The 21,159-nt window shown below is 30.7% G+C and overlaps 1 protein-coding gene and 1 long non-coding RNA gene across 3 annotated transcripts in view; one reads left to right on the top strand and one right to left on the bottom strand.

Moving 5' to 3' along the window:
* Positions 1 to 338: 338 nt before the first annotated feature.
* The window catches only part of LOC134711707 (uncharacterized), a 35,682-nt gene continuing 14,861 nt past the window's right edge, over positions 339 to 21,159 (bottom strand). For both annotated transcript variants that reach the window (XR_010106219.1, XR_010106220.1), the window contains exons 2-4: positions 16,694 to 16,828; positions 1,661 to 1,703; positions 339 to 593 (exon numbers count right to left, since the gene is read on the bottom strand). This is a non-coding gene — a long non-coding RNA (uncharacterized LOC134711707). The remainder of the gene's footprint in view (positions 594 to 1,660; positions 1,704 to 16,693; positions 16,829 to 21,159) is intronic.
* LOC134711705 (delta-like protein D) overlaps positions 6,483 to 21,159 on the top strand; it is a 105,821-nt gene continuing 91,144 nt past the window's right edge. The window contains exon 1 of the mRNA XM_063572495.1: positions 6,483 to 6,499. The gene's annotated coding sequence lies outside the window, so the exon portion shown is untranslated. The remainder of the gene's footprint in view (positions 6,500 to 21,159) is intronic.

The raw sequence follows: 21,159 nt of genomic DNA, 5'->3' as shown, positions 1-21,159 counted from the left end.
TTTTCATGGCCCTTTAAAGCTTGCTGTTTGGTGTGAGCAAAGACTCTGTTGAAGGCTGTACTTTGATGGTCTACCTTTAGAAAATTGTGAACTGGATGGAGAGTTGTCTCATTGACACTCTTGACAAATCTTCTTATATCTACAGATGTTAACAACTATAGGTTATAGCATACATATGGGCCTGCCCAAAGTAAGAAACCTTGTCATTTATATCAAAGTGTTTGTCTTTTTTGGAACTTGGTGCAAATGGCAGATATTTTATAAACTTTGATATAATTATTGATAGTTATTCTATACTGCTAGTAATAAAGAGCTTGAATATTTCACATACCAGATATCTCATTTTATTCATGTGAATTTAATGGCAATTATACATCAACAAATTAACAAATATTTTGTAAATTTTTTTGTTAGTTTCTTTTCACCTCAGTAGTTGACATTATGTAAAATGAAATGATTTGACTGAAATCAATAAAATATCCAACAGAAACGGACTGTAAATTAGCACCTTCCATCAGGATTTTTCTAAAATGTCAATGCTATGAAAACAATATCTACTAACATCTCCATCTGTAATCACTTCAGTACATCTTCTGAAAAAATAAAACATATATCTTTCTGATAAAATACATATTTACCCTGCATTATTTGATTTTTTGTTATCCTTATCTTAGAATTTTCGATAAACAAATAAACATTTTGCATGTTTTCAAATTTGAATTGATATTTCTTATGTAATAGCACTATTATTCATAATAAATTGGGATGTACCTTAAATTTTGTATTTGCATCTTTAGTACAAAATTAATGGAGGACCCCAATGATACAAATGATTATTGACTTCTTTAAGTTTGGAGATATCCATGGCATTATTTTTCACCTGACAATGTCCAACCTATCCTAAAAAAGAAGTATGCAATGCATCTCTGCTGTTTTTTTCTGTGTGTATCTTTCTATTTTCAAAGTCTTTGCATATATCAATACAAAAAAAATAAATCTGTTTTTACTACTAGTCATCGATGGATGGATGGTTGCTTAAAGTCCTGTGGAAATCTGTACTTATAAATATTTTAGTCAAGTTATTAATCTAGCCAAAAATTGTATCAATTTATTCAATTGTTTTATTTTTTTAGACAAGAAACCGAGCTAACACTGTACCCCTCTGTTCTTAAATCCCAGCTAGAAAATAATGTGTTTTAAAAAGGAGGTTCAAACCAAGAATAAATGGGAGCTTAACCATATGTCCCCATTTAAAAGCATTTATTGTAAAAAAAAAAAAAAAAAGGGGGGGTTCCAACCTCTGAACACCACACTGCAATCTCTAATATTTTGTATAAAAAGCTAAATTTTGCATTGTTGGTGGTGGTGGTATAATTTCCAAAGTTTTACATTTCTGTGCTGAATTCTATTAATCTTACTGTTTATGGTATATAATGAAAATAATATTTCTGGCATACTCAAGCTATATTTTTAACCTTAGAATTCTTTAGAAAAAGTACTTCTAGCTTTTGATATTGCCAGACAAATTTTCCTAGTAATTACGCCCATTAAAAGCCAGACAGAAGAGATGAATCAAAAAGTATAATCAATAATTCTAAGAAAAGGAAGTGGCTATGATTGGTTCTCCAATATGATGTGATACCTTCATATACTTACTTACTTTATACATAGGCATCTAGCAGGTAGGTACTATATTTTTTCGTCTGAAAAAAAGAACTTACATTAGAAAAATTTAGACTTATTTTTAATAACCATTACTTTTTTTTTTTCTTGCATTTATACAGATTTTAAATAAATGAGTTTTACTTTATTCTGTCAATCCAATCTTCAATTATTTTTTAACTCTATTTAATTTTATAAGATTTAGTAAACATAAATGTATACATATATTTATATATGATGTGGAAAAATATCTCTTTTGTAAGGTTTTTTCCCCCCGTCAAATTAACAAAAAAACATTTGAATTTGAAATGGGAATATTACGGTGTACAATTATTGCCTTTGAAGGTGATTGATACAATAATATCTTGACCTGAAAGAAGTATATTGACTGAGGACAAAGTCTGAGGTCAATATACTTCTTAGGTAGATATATCCTGTATTAACCTTAGAATTGATATATTATTAATTTCTTACCATATTTGTATCAAAATGGACTTAATTCTCTTCTTTTTTTTTTAAATTCAATTTGGTTGGAATTTTATTGATATTACAAATGTATATTGTATCTTTGAATTAATTATATTGTATTATTTCAATTAATTTTTATGTTTTTTTATTCTTGAAAACTTTGCACCTTAACTCTTTCCTCCATAAATTTTTTTTTTACATAAAATTGAGAATGGAAATGGGGAATGTGTCAAAGAGACAACAACCCGACCATAGAAAAAAACAACAGTAGAAGGTCACCAACAGGTCTTCAATGTAGCGAGAAATTCCCGCACCCGGAGGCGTCCTTCAGCTGGCCCCTAAACAAATATATACTAGTTCAGTGATAATGAATGCCATACTAATTTCCAAATTGTACACAAGGAACTAAAATTAAAATAATACAAGACTGACAAAGGCCAGAGGCTCCTGACTTGGGACAGGCGCAAAAATGCGGCGGGGTTAAACATGTTTGTGAGATCTCAACCCTCCCTCTATACCTCTAGCCAACGTAGAAAAGTAAACGCATAACAATACGCACATTAAAATTCAGTTCAAGAAATGTCAGAGTCTTTTGAAATACTTCATTATACTTGATTCGCATAGAATTTTTTCAATAAAAAAGAATTCATCAGTATTAATGCATTGTGAAAACGAACATTTCATTAATGAAATTCAAGTCAGATATTCTGATGAATATCCTTTTCATATTGGATACAAATTTTTTTAAGTCTAGTGCAGACATGTAGTCAAAGCGTTTCAACTGAGGTACTACATAGGCGTCAAAAGGCGTCATTATGGAGTAAAGGTGGTGGCGTCAAATTTCATCATTGCTGTCATTTACTCAGATCTGTACTTAATGTCTTTCTGTTGTGTGGATGTTTAAGTACCAGTCCACATCCACTCTTTGTTTTTGTTAGATGGCATTACCTTGTACATACATTATGCCGTCAGTTTACTTGCTTTACATTTGCCGTTTTTTAGGGGTCATTGAGCTGACAATGTGGTGTGTGCTTTGCTCATTGTTGAAGGCCGTACAATGACATACAGTTGTTAATTTCTGTGTTGTCTCATTTGCAATCACATCACATCTTCTTATTTTCATATTTAAATTCTGCAAACCTGTATTTGTTCTTACATTAAGAATAATAATCCTTATAGTATTCACCTACAGACATACAGTAGGCCGGTAGCCAGGAATTTTCAAGGGGAGATTCGTTGGACTCACAAATTCGACTTTAACAGTCACAATTCAAACAGAACATTGACTTTAACAGTGCTTATTTGTTTTCAAGGGGGGGGGTCGTCCGAACCCCCCTGGCTACGGGTATGTACAGTAGAAACTTTGTATAGTCCCTATTTAAACAATCGAAACATTATATGACTACACATATTGGAGTTTGAGATATATAGTGTGCCTAAAAACCCATCTGTTTGAGCAACGTTCAATCTTTTGAAATAATCATTATATTGTTCTGATTCTACAGAAATGACATTTAAATTTTCTCACTTAGGAAATTTTTCTAGGCACTGAAAATTTTCCCAGATTTTGGTCTAAATTATAACATTCTGATTATTTCCTTAATGTGAAAAAAATATCTTATGGGGTCATCTTGACCTCGCATTTGAGTTATAAGTATCTATTTGGCATTTCAATTGCTATATAAGAATTTCAATAGCTTGTCCATTTTTCCTTGTTTAAGTATTTTTATCACAAAAAACCTCATCCAAATGGTGTGTTTTTCCTCCTGGAAGTAATTTTATCTAACCAATCATACAATTTTCCTTGTTTGAAGTTATTTTATCTCATAACTAAAGTGTCAATAGTTTATTTTTCAATTCCATCTTTTAACTTGTATCTATAATAATTTTATATAGTTATGAACTTAAAATAATATGAAATATTTTCATTCACCATCAAAGTACTCTTCAAATTAGTTAATCAATAAAAATATCATTCCATAGTTTGGGTTTTCAGATGGTAATATACATTATTTACGTTTATTATATACTTCTAGAGAATGAATTAAGAAGAAATTAAAATTATGAACTGTTTGCACAGTACACTTAACATAAAAAAGTACATGACAAATAACAATAAATTCTTCAATTTAACAAACAATTTTTATTCTCATATAAAAATTAAAAACATTTTGAATGAATATTCACTGTCTATTGTTTTTTTAAGTTCAATTCAATTCAATTCAAAGCTTTATTTATAGTCGGCATGTCATGATAACAAATAAACATAAGCTCTCTGAGCTTTTATAACCGACAAACGCATACAGTACAGTAAATGTAAATTTTTAGGATGTGATTAAGATTAAAAGACCTACTCCTGCAACTAATACTGGTTATTTCTTTTTTACACCCAAGATAATCACAAAAAATATTGAAAAGTGACATAATGACTATTATTAGAATAAGTCTCCAATTATTCATCGTACTAATTATTTGATCACTCATGAAATCAGATTTCCAGATTTATTCATTTCCTTGAACACATAGGTGGGGCTACGCCCATTGACTCAATATTTAGTATTATTGAGATACAATTGTCATGCCAGGACACTGTTATATACAAAACTCATTTAATTTTCAATAAACAAAATTTCAATAATTGCTGCAAAATTGATCTGTCTTTCAACTTTTCCCAAGTTCATTAAGTAGTGTTTGATCATTTTTCTCATCTAAACAAGGTGTGTATTTTCAAGTCATTATTTTGAAAATAAATCTTTTTTTACCTTGGCATTATAAATATTTATTAAAAAAAAGTCACATTCAACTTGAATTACTTCCCTTTGACTAACAAAATGAAAGATATAACAGTATTTAACTAAGCAGTTACTCTGAGCAGTTACACAATTTCAAGGAAAACACAATTTTCATAGTCATTTGTATGTAACATGTAATTGTTTAATAATTGTTTTACTTTATTTGAGGTGACTTATAGGTCCATTGGGCCGGGTGTATTACTATTTATCATAAATTATATGTTTATAATCTGTACATAATTCACACATAAAACACATGTCACTATAATAAATAATTTACTTACTTACTTACTTACTTACTGTATAAGTATCACCATTTCTTAATATTATTTTTGGGTTGGTTGAAAACTCTTTATTATGTTTAACCCGACACATTCTTTACATCAGGAGCCTACTGTTCAATGGTTGGCAATGGCTGTCATATTTGTTTTTATTTTATTAAGTTTAAGCAAAAATCAGGCTCTTTGTTTTCACTTTTGAATTGTTTTATATACTTTTTTAACCCAGTTTCTTTTTTAGCTTAATATGTGGTATGGGTTATGCTCACTGTTGTAGGCCATACAGACAAAATCCTCAAGCCGTTAGGAATATCTTTACTAAACTTGGTATGATAATAATGATTTTGGGGCCAATGGGTCAAAGGTCTAGGTTTAATTGATTCAACCTTCATCAGGAACAATCAACCTAAAAAAAAATTAGAAACAAAAGATATTTTTAAATACTGGAATACTAGAGGAGCTTTATGACCATAATGGAATTTAAATTAAACAGGTCAACTTTTCTTAAGAAAAATGGAATCTAAGTTTGCTAATATATTCTTACACTTAAGAAAAGGCATGATATAAATTATGAGTGATACTACCGTCTGGGGACTAGCAATCTACCAGTAGCCATATAGCTGTATAACCAAGTACTGATAGTAGAAAATGAAAATAACACTTCTATTATTACTCGCTTTTTATTTGAATGTTTGAACTTTATAAAGTATAGCAGCTATCTTAATACTTGAATTCTTTTGGAGCTATATGACCAAAATATCTAGGTTAACTTTGCCTGAGGCAATAGACCATTTTGAGTTCATTTGCACCAGTCACCAGAAAAAAACTCATCAATTATACGAGCCTTTATGACGTCATTTACCAGATAGAGGGGGTCCCATGTATCCCGGCACTATTTATGTTTATCAAGCATCTTAGTGCAGGATAAACTAGAAATAAGGGTTGTTCTGTAGGTACTAAATGACAATTCCCTAATGACAGCAGTGCTGATTTTCAATTTTGAGAATTCAATTTGCCGAATAATTTGTACAATATAGAATATAGTTTTTCAACCACTTGCTCAACATTGGATGGATGTGATGATGCCCCTAAGAGCACAAATGACGTTCACTAAAACCAGAGTTTTTGTCGGAAATGCATCAAACTCGAAAGTTGTCTATTCAAACATCAGGGTTAAAATTAGTTCTAAATTTATCAACAGGGAATTTAAGAGAATATATTTTACATTGATTTAGAACTATTGAGCTGATGATACCTTAGGAGACTGGAGTTAATGAATCCTATTTGGACAATCTAGAGGTATATTGTCGTGTTTTTGTTAGCTGTTGTCTCCATGTACTAACCCTTGCTTCCCTCTTGATTTGCTCTGAACTCCATGTACAACTTCTTTCTTTTCTCCCTTGTTACAGTATTTGACAAGGAAGTGCAGCAAATCACATCTGCAAGTCAGAAGTTATGCATTAAAATGCTGACTTTTTTTTACCTTCCTTCTTAAAAATATGCATATGACATATTTAGAAAAACTATGGATTTGTTTATTTCTGAGTGTACCGATTTTTGTTGATTGCGAAAGACTTGTCTTATAGTGGATTTGTGGTTTTGTCAAAGTCTGCATACAACCTGATAGAAAATTGGCTGAACATTTAAATTTGTGGTTCTTCTCTTTCCACAAAAAGCACAACAATTATTATCCAACGAATAATAATGAATCCACAGTAATACATTTTTGGTATTTAACAATACTAGACTTTCCCTTGCAGGTTGATAAGTTAATCCATATTGAGTGTTAATTATAAACTGACCCAAAATAAATAACCAGTGTATATTGACACTACATTCTGTTACTTATGACCTCAATTTAACCTGAGAATGAAATACAATTCAAAGTCTTTCAAATAAAAATTTGTTAATTATTCAATTATTATTAATAATTTAAGAAAACATTTTAAAGTCTAGTGATTCTGACTCAATTATACAACGGTTTGACATTAATCCTATAATAATACATATGTTTTAGGATAACAGTACTTTATTGATGGAATTTTAAACAGACTTGTCGATTTCTTAATTTATTGGCGGAAACAAATAGTTGCAATTCAAAATTAAAATTTCAGGATATTAACTTTTAAAATACAGAATTTAATTATTGCAATGTTAATAAAAACCAAACATAAATAAACAAAGAAACTCTGATGTTGACATAATAATTGTATGTTTCTAGTGAATTTCTAATTGCACTACAATTCTTATTAATATCTCACTTAGTGCTATACACAGTTTACCAGAAATTTGAGCCCATTTTCTTTATTTTGTCTACTTGATGTCAACTTTAAACATCTGAATAGATGTTCTCTTTAAACTCCCCAATAAGGTTACAATGGTCTTCAGTTTAACATATGTGAAGGGTTCCTAAAAAGTTCTTATAGAAATAAAGAGTCATAGTGATATGTAAAATTACTCTGCTTTTCAAATATATACATGTATAGGCATGTCAATAGTTTTAACCTTTATATATCATTGTTGTGTCAAAAAAACATTGATGTGGTGAAATATCCCCGGTATATCATATTACAAAGATAAATATCACAAGTATATCACTTCAGTGGTGAAGTTTCATTGATCTATCACTAAAAGGAGGCATAAAGTGACAGCAGTTTCATGACTAAAGCACTATTTTGTCTTGTGCTGATAATATCAACATATCCTTAGTTACATACAAGAGCATGCTGTTTTCTAGAAAACTGGCAAAATATGGACCTTCCTCTTCATATTTCATTTGTAATATAATATTTTTTTCAAATATATTAGTCATAAAGTGTTCTACAATGGGGCTCCAGCAGGTACGCCCTTTAAGGTCCCAAGGTCACTTTTAAAATGCCCCAAGTCACTAGATCACTTTTAAGTAAATTGTAGAAAGTCTTTTAAGGTGGTACCCAACACTTTCACTAAAATTAATTTGGCTCGTTTAATTTTGATAAAATTTTGTTGAAGTATTTGCTTTGATCCTTGAATAAAAATATATAAATGTCAAAAAAATTTAACCAACAGTTTAGTCAGAAAATTACACTGGTTATATAGCAGTTTGACAAACACCAATTTTGATCATTGAGAAGCTTAATATTCCTTTTACAACACAACGTAATTAAAACGTTTAGCTGACTTTACAGAGTTATCTCCCTGTAGTGTTGGGTACCACCTTAAGTAAGGTTTTGAACATTTTAATGGTCACAGGATGCAGGTAACATGTATTTTTAAATGACATGTTAGGTTGCAAGGTCGCCTGCCAAAACTCCAAAGTATACAGCACATGGTTTGTGGGTCAGATTTAACCATTTTGTAGCCACTTTAATGACCAACAGTCATCCTTCCATTTCATTCAAAATTACCAAAAATTATGAATTATGCATATTTTGAATGTTGCACTGATGCATATGGGCTAATTTTTTAGGGATTTAATATGTTCTTTTTGACTAGGCCAGAATTGCTATTGTTATTGCTATTGCCACTTTAACATGTATGGCATCGTTTGAAATTAAATACATCAGAAAACAAAGGATATGGGGTATCCATCTATGACACAAAATCAGTAAATGTGCAGCAAAAAACACACAAAAACCAAAGGAACAGTACTTAAATTGCTGTTCTTCATCTCAAAGTCACAGTGCAGCCTTAAAACTGATCACTTCAGGTTATCATGATGCCAAGTTGTCTGATAGTTATATTTGCATGGATGGTAACTGCTTCTGTTAGCATCACAACTGAAAGAGCACTCAAGCATAAGTTAAATCAAGATATATATAATAAAAATCCTGTCTGATTTTAGGAATTTCATAAGTGCTTGTCTTTTTATTTAGATTTGTTTGGCATTTTGAAGGATTTGGTTCATTAATTGATTGCATTTTAATTTCACAATAAGATTATAAATAGATATTTCATTTGATTACATGTTGTTTGGTTTTGATATATTTTTGCAATGTAAGCATATACTATAGTGTGGGACAATTTCCCTATTTACTACTTGGTGATTTTCTTTACACACAAAATCATTTCAAAAGCTCATACATCATGAAAACTGTAACATTTGTATAAAGGAATTAAATGACTAGATAGGCATCAATTCTAATAAATTGTGATAAGAACCTTAATTTTTAATCATTCCAAATACAGACAAACTTGAGTGACTACTTCATTGCAAGAACAATTAACTGAGTATAAAGACTGGTAATATGATTAAGTAGATATAAAAGATTGATTACATTGGTGTACCTATACTGATCCTGATCAAATTTCATATCATGATAAAAAATATTAGTCAGGCCAATTTGGCCAATCAGAAGAGATAACAGTAAATCATAAGTCAGATTTGTCAATACTACTTCTGATAATGTTTACTTAATTGATCAACATTTGATTTTGTCCGGTTTTATAATTAAAATCTGTAGTGCCATATAGAGATGAAGTGAAGGGATGAATTATTGTCTCATCATAGAGGAGCAAAATCATATTATTAAACTGATTTGACAGAATTGTCTTTTATAATTCTATAATTTGCTAGCACATTTTTCTTGATTCAGTATGAATCAAATGAATTCGGATGTTATCTGTCTAGTTTATTATTCTTCCTGCTTTATCTTTCTAAATAATATGTCTACCCTTTTATAGCACATATAGAGTTCACTTTTGGGTCAGTGACAATTTAGTCTTCCTATTTTTTTTAAATATAATTTGCATATATATAAAATCAATGGTGCAATAGAAAGTGATTGCCATAGTAATATTGTACATGTTAAGATTCAGCATATCAAAGAACCCCAAATATTCAATTTTTGTTAAAATCAAACTTAAGTTTAATTTTGGACCTTAATGTAGACCAATTTGAAAACAGGACCAAAAATTAAGAATCTAAATACACATTAAGATTTGGAATATCAAAGAACCCCAATAATTCATTTTTTTGTGCAAAAAAACAAGAAAAATGCTTATTTGGACCTTTTTTTGGCCCCTAATTCCTTAACTGTTGGGACCAAAACTCCCAATATCAATCACAACCTTTCTTTTGTGGTCATAAACCGTATGTTAAAATTTCATAGATTTCTGTTTACATATACTAAAGTTGTTGTGCAAAAACCAAGAAAAATAATTGTTTGGGCCTTTTTTGGCCCCTTATTCCTAAACTGTTGGGACCAAAACTTCCAAAATCAATCCCAACCTTTCTTTTGTGGTCATAAACCTTATGTTAAAATTTCATAGATTTCTGTTTACATATACTAAAGTTATTGTGCGAAAACCAAATGTCTTCAGACGACAACATCAACCTTGATGCCAAAGTCATACCAATATACGACCAAATTTTTTTTAATTTTTGCGTTCATATTAAAATGTGAAAAATAAATGTTAAGTCTTGAGTATTGGTTATGCACCTGTAATTTCAATTGTAAAGTCTGCATTTCACCTCTCTCAACTTTGCTTTACCTTTAAATATCAAAATAGGCTTTCTTCTTTTTTTGAAAAAAAGTACAAGGTTTACTTGTAGAAAATATATATCAACTATGGTTCTGTTTTCAAGACAAGTAATTGGACTATCTTGTGCAAGATCAAAATTTAGTTTAAGCTTGTTTTGTAGATAGATGATGACTTGGGTATAACCTTGGATATGAATGGAGGTGAATCTCCTCTTACATTCAGATTGCATGTATTAAGGTTGATGTGGATTGACTTAGTCTTTATCACATTTGACAAGATGCTTACCTGTTTATTGAAAGTCATCGACCTTTTAAGCCACACATGTAATAGGAAAACATTTCATAATTTTTCATTTAAGTTGATGGGTTTCTGACATGTTAATCATAGCTCGACTGTTTATCTCAATGAACATTATTCCTACTTTCTCCCATCATTATTAATGTAAGCTTTGAAACCCTAGCTCTGTGGTCCTTTGGACGGACAGCAAATAAAACTAGAGGCTCTCAAGTCCCCCACTGGCACCATCTTGAATGTTGGATAATCAACAAAGTAACAACACTTAATCAGCATCTCATAAGGAACATTCATGCTATGTTTGATTTCATTCCATTCAGTGGTTCTCTAAAAGAAGTCATTTGTATGCATTTCCCATAGGGTCCTATGTTAAACCAAGTCCCCCGCTGGCGGCCATCTTGGATGATGGATCAGCTACATAGTAACAACACGTGGTCAGCACCTCATAGGGAAAATTCATACTATGTTTGATTTTATTCCATTCAGAGGTTCTCTAAAAGAAATCATTTGTAGACATTTCCCATTGGGTTATATGTTAAACTAAGTCCCCCGCTGGCAGCCATCTTGGATGATGGATCGGCTACATAGTAACAACACGTAGTCAGCACCTCATAGGGAACATTCATACTATGTTTGGTTTTATTCCATTCAGAGGTTCTCTAAAAGAAATCATTTGTAGACATTTCCCATAGGGTCCTATGTTAAACTAAGTCCCCGCTGGCAGCCATCTTGGATGATGGATTGGCTACAAAGTAACAACACTTGGTCAGCACCTCATGAGGAACATTAATGCCATGTTTGGTTTCATTCAATTCAGTGGTTCTCTAGAAAAAGTTCAAAATGTAAAAGGTCTACGCCGACGCCGGATGACAGACGCCAAGTAATGAGAAAAGCTCACTGGCCCTTCGGGCCAGATGACCTAAAAAGTATACTAAGGAATATGAGGGCAACTGTTCTATATCAATATCAACGAAAAATAATGATACATAGGTCATAACCATGTGATTCAGCATTTATTTGTGATGCAATCCTTAAAAAAAACCTATACATTGCAAGTAGCCTGTAAGGCTCACCTAGCCACCATGTTTACCACAAATTCAAAATTAATAAGTCAATATGTGTGGTACAAATAATCAATGGGGTTCAGTAATTCCCAAATGAATAAATATTTATGCAATATTTGGCCCCAGAATGATTGAATTTCTAGAATGTCTTTACTCTACATTCATTGGAGTTTTGCTGATTAATATATTTGCTAATTGATCTTTTTTGTGCCTATTGCAGGCCGGATGAGTAGCTCTTTAAAATAGATTTTTTTTTTTTTTCTACTTTTGTGCTTGATATACACCACTGTCACAGTATAAAGGAATAAAAGGGGCAGGTAAACACTGACAAACACCTGATTGATCCATGAATCTGTAATCCATTGGAAGTCATTGATTGCTGACGTTCTTACTTGATTTTTGTAAATTAATCTGAGCATAAATGTCATCATACATTAATTGTATCCCTATACTGTGTTATCAGTAGGTCCTATAAAAATAATTTTCATATATATAGTCTAATTTTGTTACTTCAAAAAGCTGGAAGGTATTTTGAATGCAAATTAAGGTTATCAAATATAATTTTCAAATGTGATCATAAATATGTCATAGTTAATCAGTTTCAGAGAAGTATGACCTCAAATGAACTATCCATCTTTGCTAGAAGTATTGTCTAATCTTGTATCTTTTAATAGTAGCTATGGCAGCAAAATTTGATGGTAGTGAAGATATTTTTTTATGGGAATATTTTTTTTTAAGGGAATCATTAATTTAACTCTTTTTAATCTCAGCGACAAATTAAAGACTTTTAAGTATCAATATTCACAGAAAATTGACAGGACAACAGAAGGCACAAAATATTTTTAAAAAATGAAAAAATGTATACAGTTAGTCCTAATACATATTTAAGAGTGCTCAAGAATTCATCATGGTAAGTTAAAAGGTAAAATAATTTCTTCAAACAACAGCTAAAATATTATAGTCCAATAACTGATTTTTTTTAGGGGAGGGGTAGGAGTGAAGTAGCAAGGATCCAAGAGTTTGAAATACAAAATTAAATTTATGCACCTATTTCTCTCTAAATAATATGTCAGTTGGTGTATTTTTACTTACAAGTAGTGTTGAATAAATTAGTTAAATGGTTGTAGTCCTAAATGCAAGTTATGCAGGAATATTTAATATCATTTCATGCCCTGTTACAATCTTGTCAAGGATGAACTCTTGCCAGTAAAACTGTCTACAAAATTATTACTGATCTGCATGTCTGGAGCTATACTGATGTAGCATGTCTGGTGCTTATGGCTAATTGTCTAAATAAGTACATGAAACTTCCAATTTCAGCTAATCAATAGCAGAAATTTTCATTAGAACATCAAATATTGTCTTAATTTGCCTAGAGATTTAATATTTAAACCAATTTGAAAGAAATATTAAGCCCATGTTTAATTCATTAAATTTTACATCATTAATTTGCAATAATTGTCTTTTCCTATTTATTTTATAGCAAATGCAGTTATATAATGCTGGAGGGTGAAACTTGAAAACAATTCAAACATGAATCTGAAACGAGACAAAAGTCACTAAAAAACAAACTCTTTACAGAGCTTATTTCACAATGTAACAGAAACTTATCAATTTTCTTAATATACAAAGATTAGTGAAAAGCTGGTAGTTTGTATACAAAAAAAAAGAGTCATTTCAAGATGAGTAACGAATTGGTATCATGCAAGCTATTATCTCATAAAGTCCAGACAAAATTAATCCTTCTAAGAGGACAACGAACCAAATATTTATTTAAGGGAAGCATCCAGGCCCTTCCTGTTTATATTTGGTCAGTAAATGACTGACATATATTCAACCCACAAAAATAAGCTGATATAAATTATCAGTGTCATCACCGACACCTTTCCGCGGTAATTGTCACCTGACCAAGGCATGGCCACTTCAGATACCATACTGAAATATTTACTCACGATTTAAATGCTTTAATAATAAACTATAGGAGACTGTGGTAAACTTAACACTTAAACATTTGGCTCCATTCTTAGCGTTTCAAAAATGTTCTGATGCTTATTGCATCATGGGTATGTTCCGGACCATATGAGTATCTTAACCATATGCGTATGGTCATGACCATATGGGTATATACTCATATGGTCCGACCATACGCGTATGGTCGGACCGTACGCGTATGGTCGGGGTAATCAACACGTATACTTTTAAACTCTTCATTAGGTGTGACTCTACTGGATGTTACGTCACTAAAATGTCATTTTTTCATATATTAAAAAAAACTTATAAAAAACATTTTTACACAGTTAACATGGTTAATATTACTTACTATTTGTAAGTACAATTATAAGAAGATGTCAAAACATATTGTAAAAGGAATGTTATTGTTTAAAGTAGGTGATATCATCGGCAATGTTCATTATATTTTTTAAAGATCAAGATATTTTTTAAGACATTTTTTATAAGTAAAATATTAAAATTGTATGTTTCTTTATTTTTTTCTATTCTTTATTTCTATACTTCTATTTCAATCTTAATTATAAGACCGGTAAAATATCATGTAAGTGCCATGCAATAGCTACTGCCTTTATTTAATTTGATCTGTGATATTCATTTTACGATATTGGAGATCTAAAGTTTCTTAAAAACACCGTAGACACATCGGAATTGTCCGAGTCGATATCAGTGCACGCAGCCAAAACAAGCAATCGCAGAAAAGCTACATGTATGGTACCGTTTGAATGTCATTCTAAATATACAAAAGCATACACGAATACAATTAGCGATAAAAACTAAGATCAACTGGCTGTGGCATCAATATTTAATGTTTATGTAGCTTTTGAAATGTAAAATTAATACGTATTATTTCTATTGTATGTTTGAAAAAATACCTATATGGTCCAAATACTCATATGGTCCGGCCCGTTAATATCCAAACGAGTATAATACTCATATGGTCCGACCATACGCGTACGGTCGGACCATACGCGTATGGTCGGACCATATGAGTATACGCATATGGTCATGACCATACGCGTATGGTCCAAATACTCATATGGTCCGGAACAGGTATATAAAACTGACTTTCTACAGTCATAATATAAATGCCTATCAATATTTTATTCTGACAAACTTTCGAAAAGGATAAAAGTCCTACTGCAACCCAACATTGCACTGTTTTCCCAAAAATATACACAAGACATTTAAAAATTATCAAATTTATTCATGACTACCGGTATATAAGTTCTATAATTCTTGATTGACTAATTTTTATTTTCGAAACAGAAGAAAGCTTACACATACATGTATATAAATTGTGATTGTTTTATTTTTTCAAGAAATTCTGTGAAATCAAACTACCAGATATATGAAAAGTTACCTTATTTCTGATGATTGACTGTTAATTTGACCTTTCCTACACATTTTTCTTTTTGTTTTTTGTAAGTTTTTCAAAATAAATTATTGATAAAAAATGTTATTGTTACTGTTGAAAGTCAGTTTTATATATTTAAAATCTGAATCTGCTCTTGTTCAATTTTTTTTTAAATATGGTAGGAAATGTTTAAACTAGCCAATTGAAAGTCATAATAAACACATACATGTTAGTACACCTTGGTATGTTGGTATGAATGGACATAAGTTTGATACTGTTTAATTACCATATGAATCCAGCCCAATCTGATAACACTTTATCTTCAAACAATTTTTTCACCTTTACCTGTCACTTTTATCCCCAGGTAAAAATCAGTTATTGCTGGTCAGGTGTTTCTAAGTTTTGCTCGCAGCAATATATATAGCCTTTTTATGCTGATGCCCTGGAAAGCAATTATGAATGAATCAATCAATCTAAGTTTTGTATTTTTTCTGACCTATAACTGGTAAGTATCATCAGACATAATTCAAGCTTCTAGACATTTGGCAAAATGAAACTAAAGGCTAGCCTGAATATCTCCTAGGGATCCTAGCAATCATAACACACTTTTTTTTTAATTCTGATAAAGTTTCGTTTATATACAGCAGTTTCCAAAATAATAGCCAAAAAGAATGGGTCCAAAGTACACGGATGCCCCACTCGCACTATCCTTTTGCATGTTCCATGGACCGTGAAATTGGTTAATACTCTAATTTGGCTTTAAAATTAGAAAGATCATATCATAAGCAACAAGTGTACTAAGTTTCAAGTTGATTGGACTTCAGCTTCATCAAAAACTACCTTGACCAAAAACTTTAACCTGAACGGATGCACAGACAGATGATTCGGACGCACAGACGAACGAACAGAGCCACAGACCAGAAAACATAATGCCCCTCTACTATCATAGGTGGGGCATAAAAATGCAAATATGGCTATCAACAGCTATGGGTTTTGGTAATGTTTGATCATTGTAGATCTTGTATTTACCAGGTTTTTAATAACATGAGCAACACAAAGGGTGCCCCATGTGGAGCAGGTTCTGCTTATACTCTTCAGGAGCACCTCAGATCACCCCCAGTTTTTGGTTGGGTTCATGTTCCTTAGTCATAATTTTTCTATGTTATGTCTTGTGAACTATTATTTGTCTGTTTGTCTTTTTTTAAGCCATGATGTTGTCAGTTTATTAGTTATCAAGAAGTTTGAATGTCCTTCTGCAGTCTCACCTGGTATCTTTTGCCTTTCACATTAAACAGAAACAAAACTTACCACAAGGTCCTTTGTATGGTTCTAACTAACAGTTCTTAAGATAAGGCATTCTTTAAGTCTTGGTCCTACTTTTTGGCCACAGCATGATATTCTTGGTGTCATGTGTAGTACCAAGTCTCACTTTTCTTTAATTATCTATAAAATAGACAGAAACTGTGTATATAAACATATAAACCTTGCATCATAAACTAACCAGCTTAATTATTGCAGAATCACAGTATAAGTGAACTAACATTTTGGTGCTCATACCACATCTTCCTAAATCTGTAACAAAATGTATATAAAGGTGGGCCTCAACAGGGTCTAGGTATGACACAGAATTGGACAATTTTTTGTAAGCATGACATTTGAAAGTCAAATTGTTGTGCATGAAAATGGGAAATGAAGTCAGTTGGGGCACATAAAATTCATGAAAACATATAATTTTATAATAAGTTCCAAGGGAAAATCTCATCAAAAGATATCAAGCTCATTGTTAGTTTCTGATACCCTTAAAAACCTTCCCAGGTTGGTTATGAACAATATTAAAGATAGGTTTGGCTTACCATGAAGTACGATGAATGCATTTAATCTAATTTGACTAATAAAAACCAAATCTAGAAGAGACTGATTAACAAAAAAATTCAGAACATTGTGCCCCCTCCATTTTGAGCAACAGTTTTACCCAATGAGATATAATGATTCACATAAGAATAAATTTAACATCAACAAATATATTTTTGAGTAAGGTTGTAAATATCTCAATATCAATTGGTTAAGGTCTCAAAATGAAACTTTTCAGCAATTTTATTGTAGAAGTTTGATCTCGACCAAAAGCATTTTGTAAAACAAAATTCAAATACATTATTACATTTTGTTCTGATAACTGACAGACTAATGTCTTGAGAAACTCAGATGTTTATGATAAATTCAGAGAATGAGATTAATTTGTGATAATCCAATGTTTTTTCCTTTCCTGCAACTCTTTCGATTCCTTTAAGATAATGTCCATTACTTCCCACATCTGGTAAAAAATCATGAGACCATAAAATTGATTCAAAAATCTTTGCAAGGAATAGATATTATAAATCTTACTTTTCAAGATTAAAGTAATATACTGTTCATTTTTTGTCCATTTATTATTTCATTGTCTTTTTTCTAATTCAGTCTTAAATCTAGTTGAATATGGCTTTCTACTAAATATCGTGTATATCAATAAAGGAACATATGTTCGTGCAAAGTGTTATTTCAAAGAATTTGTAATATTTATTATAAAATGGCCTGCAGAGAGTCTCTGATTATAAAGAATCTATTTAACCCAGGTATGTTCCAATTTAAACCCTCTTTTCTGCATTATTGAATCAATTCATCAATATTTAACCTGCTTTGATTGTTAATCAAAACAATAACATTGAATATTATTTCAAGTATTAAATTTTCTAAACAGAATTTTCTAGTTTGATTTACATTCTGGGAAATCTTTCAAATCTTTCGAGGGGAAAAAACTTCCTTAATGACTTTTTTCGTTTATTAAGATTTTTTCGAAGAGATAAGAATTCTCGATTCAATGCATGGCAGTTAGAAAAGATGGTTCAAGCTGGACAAGTAACGACGCTCATGTCAATCGATTGTTTTTACACCTGAGAACATGGTCATTAAAAGAATAATGGATAACACGACCCCATATAAAAAGGTAAATATCATTATGATTATATCTTTACCATGATTTTATATAGAGATATTTTTTATTTGATTATTTTTTCTTCTCTATTGACCTCACTGAACCAGTCATACCTTTTATGGTGTAATTAGCATGGTGAAAAACAGGGCGGTTATCAATCATTTCTCATTGTTTATCGATAATCAATTTAATTTGGAATGTCAATTAATTCGACAAACAACAGGCAAATGTAATTTGAAAGAACAATAATGCAGTGCAAATTGCCAATTTAGAACAAAGCAAGAAGTTGACACCAATTTGTTCATCTAAAAAGCATTTTTTTAAACTTTTGAAATAAAATGTGTTTTCTTTTTCCGTTTATAATCTGCTTGTCCTTAACTTATGTATTGTTTTTGGTTGCCTGTGATATAATCTCGTTGGTGTACTTTTGTTAGATATTCATGTTATATTAAGCTGCAAATATCATATTTATGTATCAACTATAAATTATAGGTGAACAATATTTTAATATACAATTGAAATTCGGAAGGGCAATTGTATTTATTTGACACTAGATTTTAAGAATCCAGTATTGCTTACCTGGTATTTTTAAGGAACCAGTATTGCTAAACTTGTATCTTTATGGTACCAGAGCAAAACTGGTACTTTAAGGAACTACTTTTACTCACATGATAACTATACATAATGTCAACTATGTTTATTAGAGGTTTTGCATGATCCTGAAATCAATGGTTCAAAATGTAGGAAGACCCTTTAGGGTTTATTCAGAAAAATATTTCAGCAGATTATATTTCCCATTACTGGGACTCATGATTAATTGTACCTTTGTTTGATACCAATTCCTTGGGTAGGATGAACCATATATCAAAATGTTCAACAAGTTACAAATTTACTTATGATATCAAATTAGTCCTTCTTTCTGTAATAGTAAAACATTGAAACGTATTGGACAAAAAAAAAGAATAACCCTTTCTTCATTAAAATTATAACTTAAATCTTTGCCATAAGAAAGGTATAAATAAAAGGGTTACATGCAAATGGTGAATAAGTTCATGTATAAAGATCTATACCTAAAAGCTAACTAAATAATGTGTAATGTCAAAGCACAGTGTGTCAAAGATCAAATTGAAGGGTAAACTTTATGTCTCGTTTATAAAGAAAATACAATTGCAGTTCAACCAACTAACTTTTTTGAATTTATGTAATAAATCAACACTTAAGAGAAAGCTATTGAAACAGTTATGGTGTGAGTGTGATACAGTTTTGTGTTTTATAAAATACATGTAACAGAAAACTCCCTTCAGCTATTGTTTCAAAATTGATCTACTCAAAACTAACCTAACATTTTCAAGGCCACAAAAATCTTCAAACATCTAATCCTTCTGGTACATAGAAATTTTATATACAAGTCCTAAGCATATTAGACCTAAACATTTAGATTATTTTTGCATTCAAAGACAATACCAAAAAGGCTGATTGAAATATACAAAATTAATACTATTGTTTTCTTATTTTAAGAATCTAATTTATTTTTATCTATGTAATCTTTACAAAATTAACATAATTCTGATAAACATGTAAAATAAAAGTGATATTCTAATTTATTGTCCCTACAGCAACTAGATTGCTACAATAGCCCTAATACCTTCATAAATTTACAATAAATGACATCCAATATAAACACGGACTACTCCAGAATCCAAAATCATGGAAATTCATATGCATGTGTCTTTGTTGACAATTTATATTCAAATCTTTGACATTATTTATTTAAGAATGTTTAAGTGATTTTATTATTATCATTTGAAATTTATTCATGTCTTTATTGACTACTTTAATACAACTATAATGAAATCTAACCATATGGTGTTCTTAACGCATCTTTAAAATGTCTTCTTAAGTGATTTGGTAATAATTTAAACCTTTAATAAACCTTCACTAGGGAAAAAAGTATCCAAGAAGATCGTCCAATATGTGACATCAACAGATGTAACCTACAACAGTTAGATATTCAGCTAGAGGCTCCATGATCACTCGTCTGCATGAATCGTGTGCCATTTATTCTGTTTGTCCTACTAACATTTATAAAGCTGTTGATATTTTTGGAAAATAGATGATATATTTGAATTTGAATGTAATATAAAAAGCTTAGCATTTAGTTTTTTCCATTGTTTTTTCATTCTCTAAATAGCCATCATCCATCAAGTTGTAGCAACTGGCTCATTTCAGGGAACATTATGTTGGTTTTTTTTACAGTGCAATGTTTAGCATTAAATGGTTTTAATCTAAATATGCTATGATAATATTGATTCCATTCTGTTGGTCTGCATTTGAAGTAAATTTTATACAATCTTGTCCAATACAGCACTTATTAGAGGATAGTTTAGATAAGGAAGCTAAGTTTTGTTAACTTGTATACCTTAACCCTATGAAAAACATCTTTATGATTTGTATTTTGAATTTATCTATTGTAATTTGGAAACTTTTTATTTCGAGGAGTGGAATATGAGAAAAATCAATTGTTCCAACGTAGCCATCTTTGATGATTGATGGGTTGAAGAATGTAGTAATTTTTAAAAGTGTCAAAATTTGTAGTCTTTACCTACATTACAGAAATTAATACAAGTACAATTCATGCACAAAAAATGAAAAAATTTCACAAAATTAAACATGTGGGCATTTGAAATCTGTTCTTTAAAAAGACTTGATGTAATCCATGCAATTTGACTGAATCACTGCCAAAGACTTTTTATATAAAATTTAATTATATTTCTACAGAACAATGTAAAAGTGAGTTTATCAAAAA

Source organism: Mytilus trossulus, chromosome 3, assembly GCF_036588685.1.
Source record: "Mytilus trossulus isolate FHL-02 chromosome 3, PNRI_Mtr1.1.1.hap1, whole genome shotgun sequence".
In the NCBI taxonomy this organism is placed as follows: domain Eukaryota; kingdom Metazoa; phylum Mollusca; class Bivalvia; order Mytilida; family Mytilidae; genus Mytilus; species Mytilus trossulus.
The sequence above is the reverse complement of the archived record's forward strand: the minus strand, read 5'-3'. Positions and strand labels throughout refer to the sequence as shown.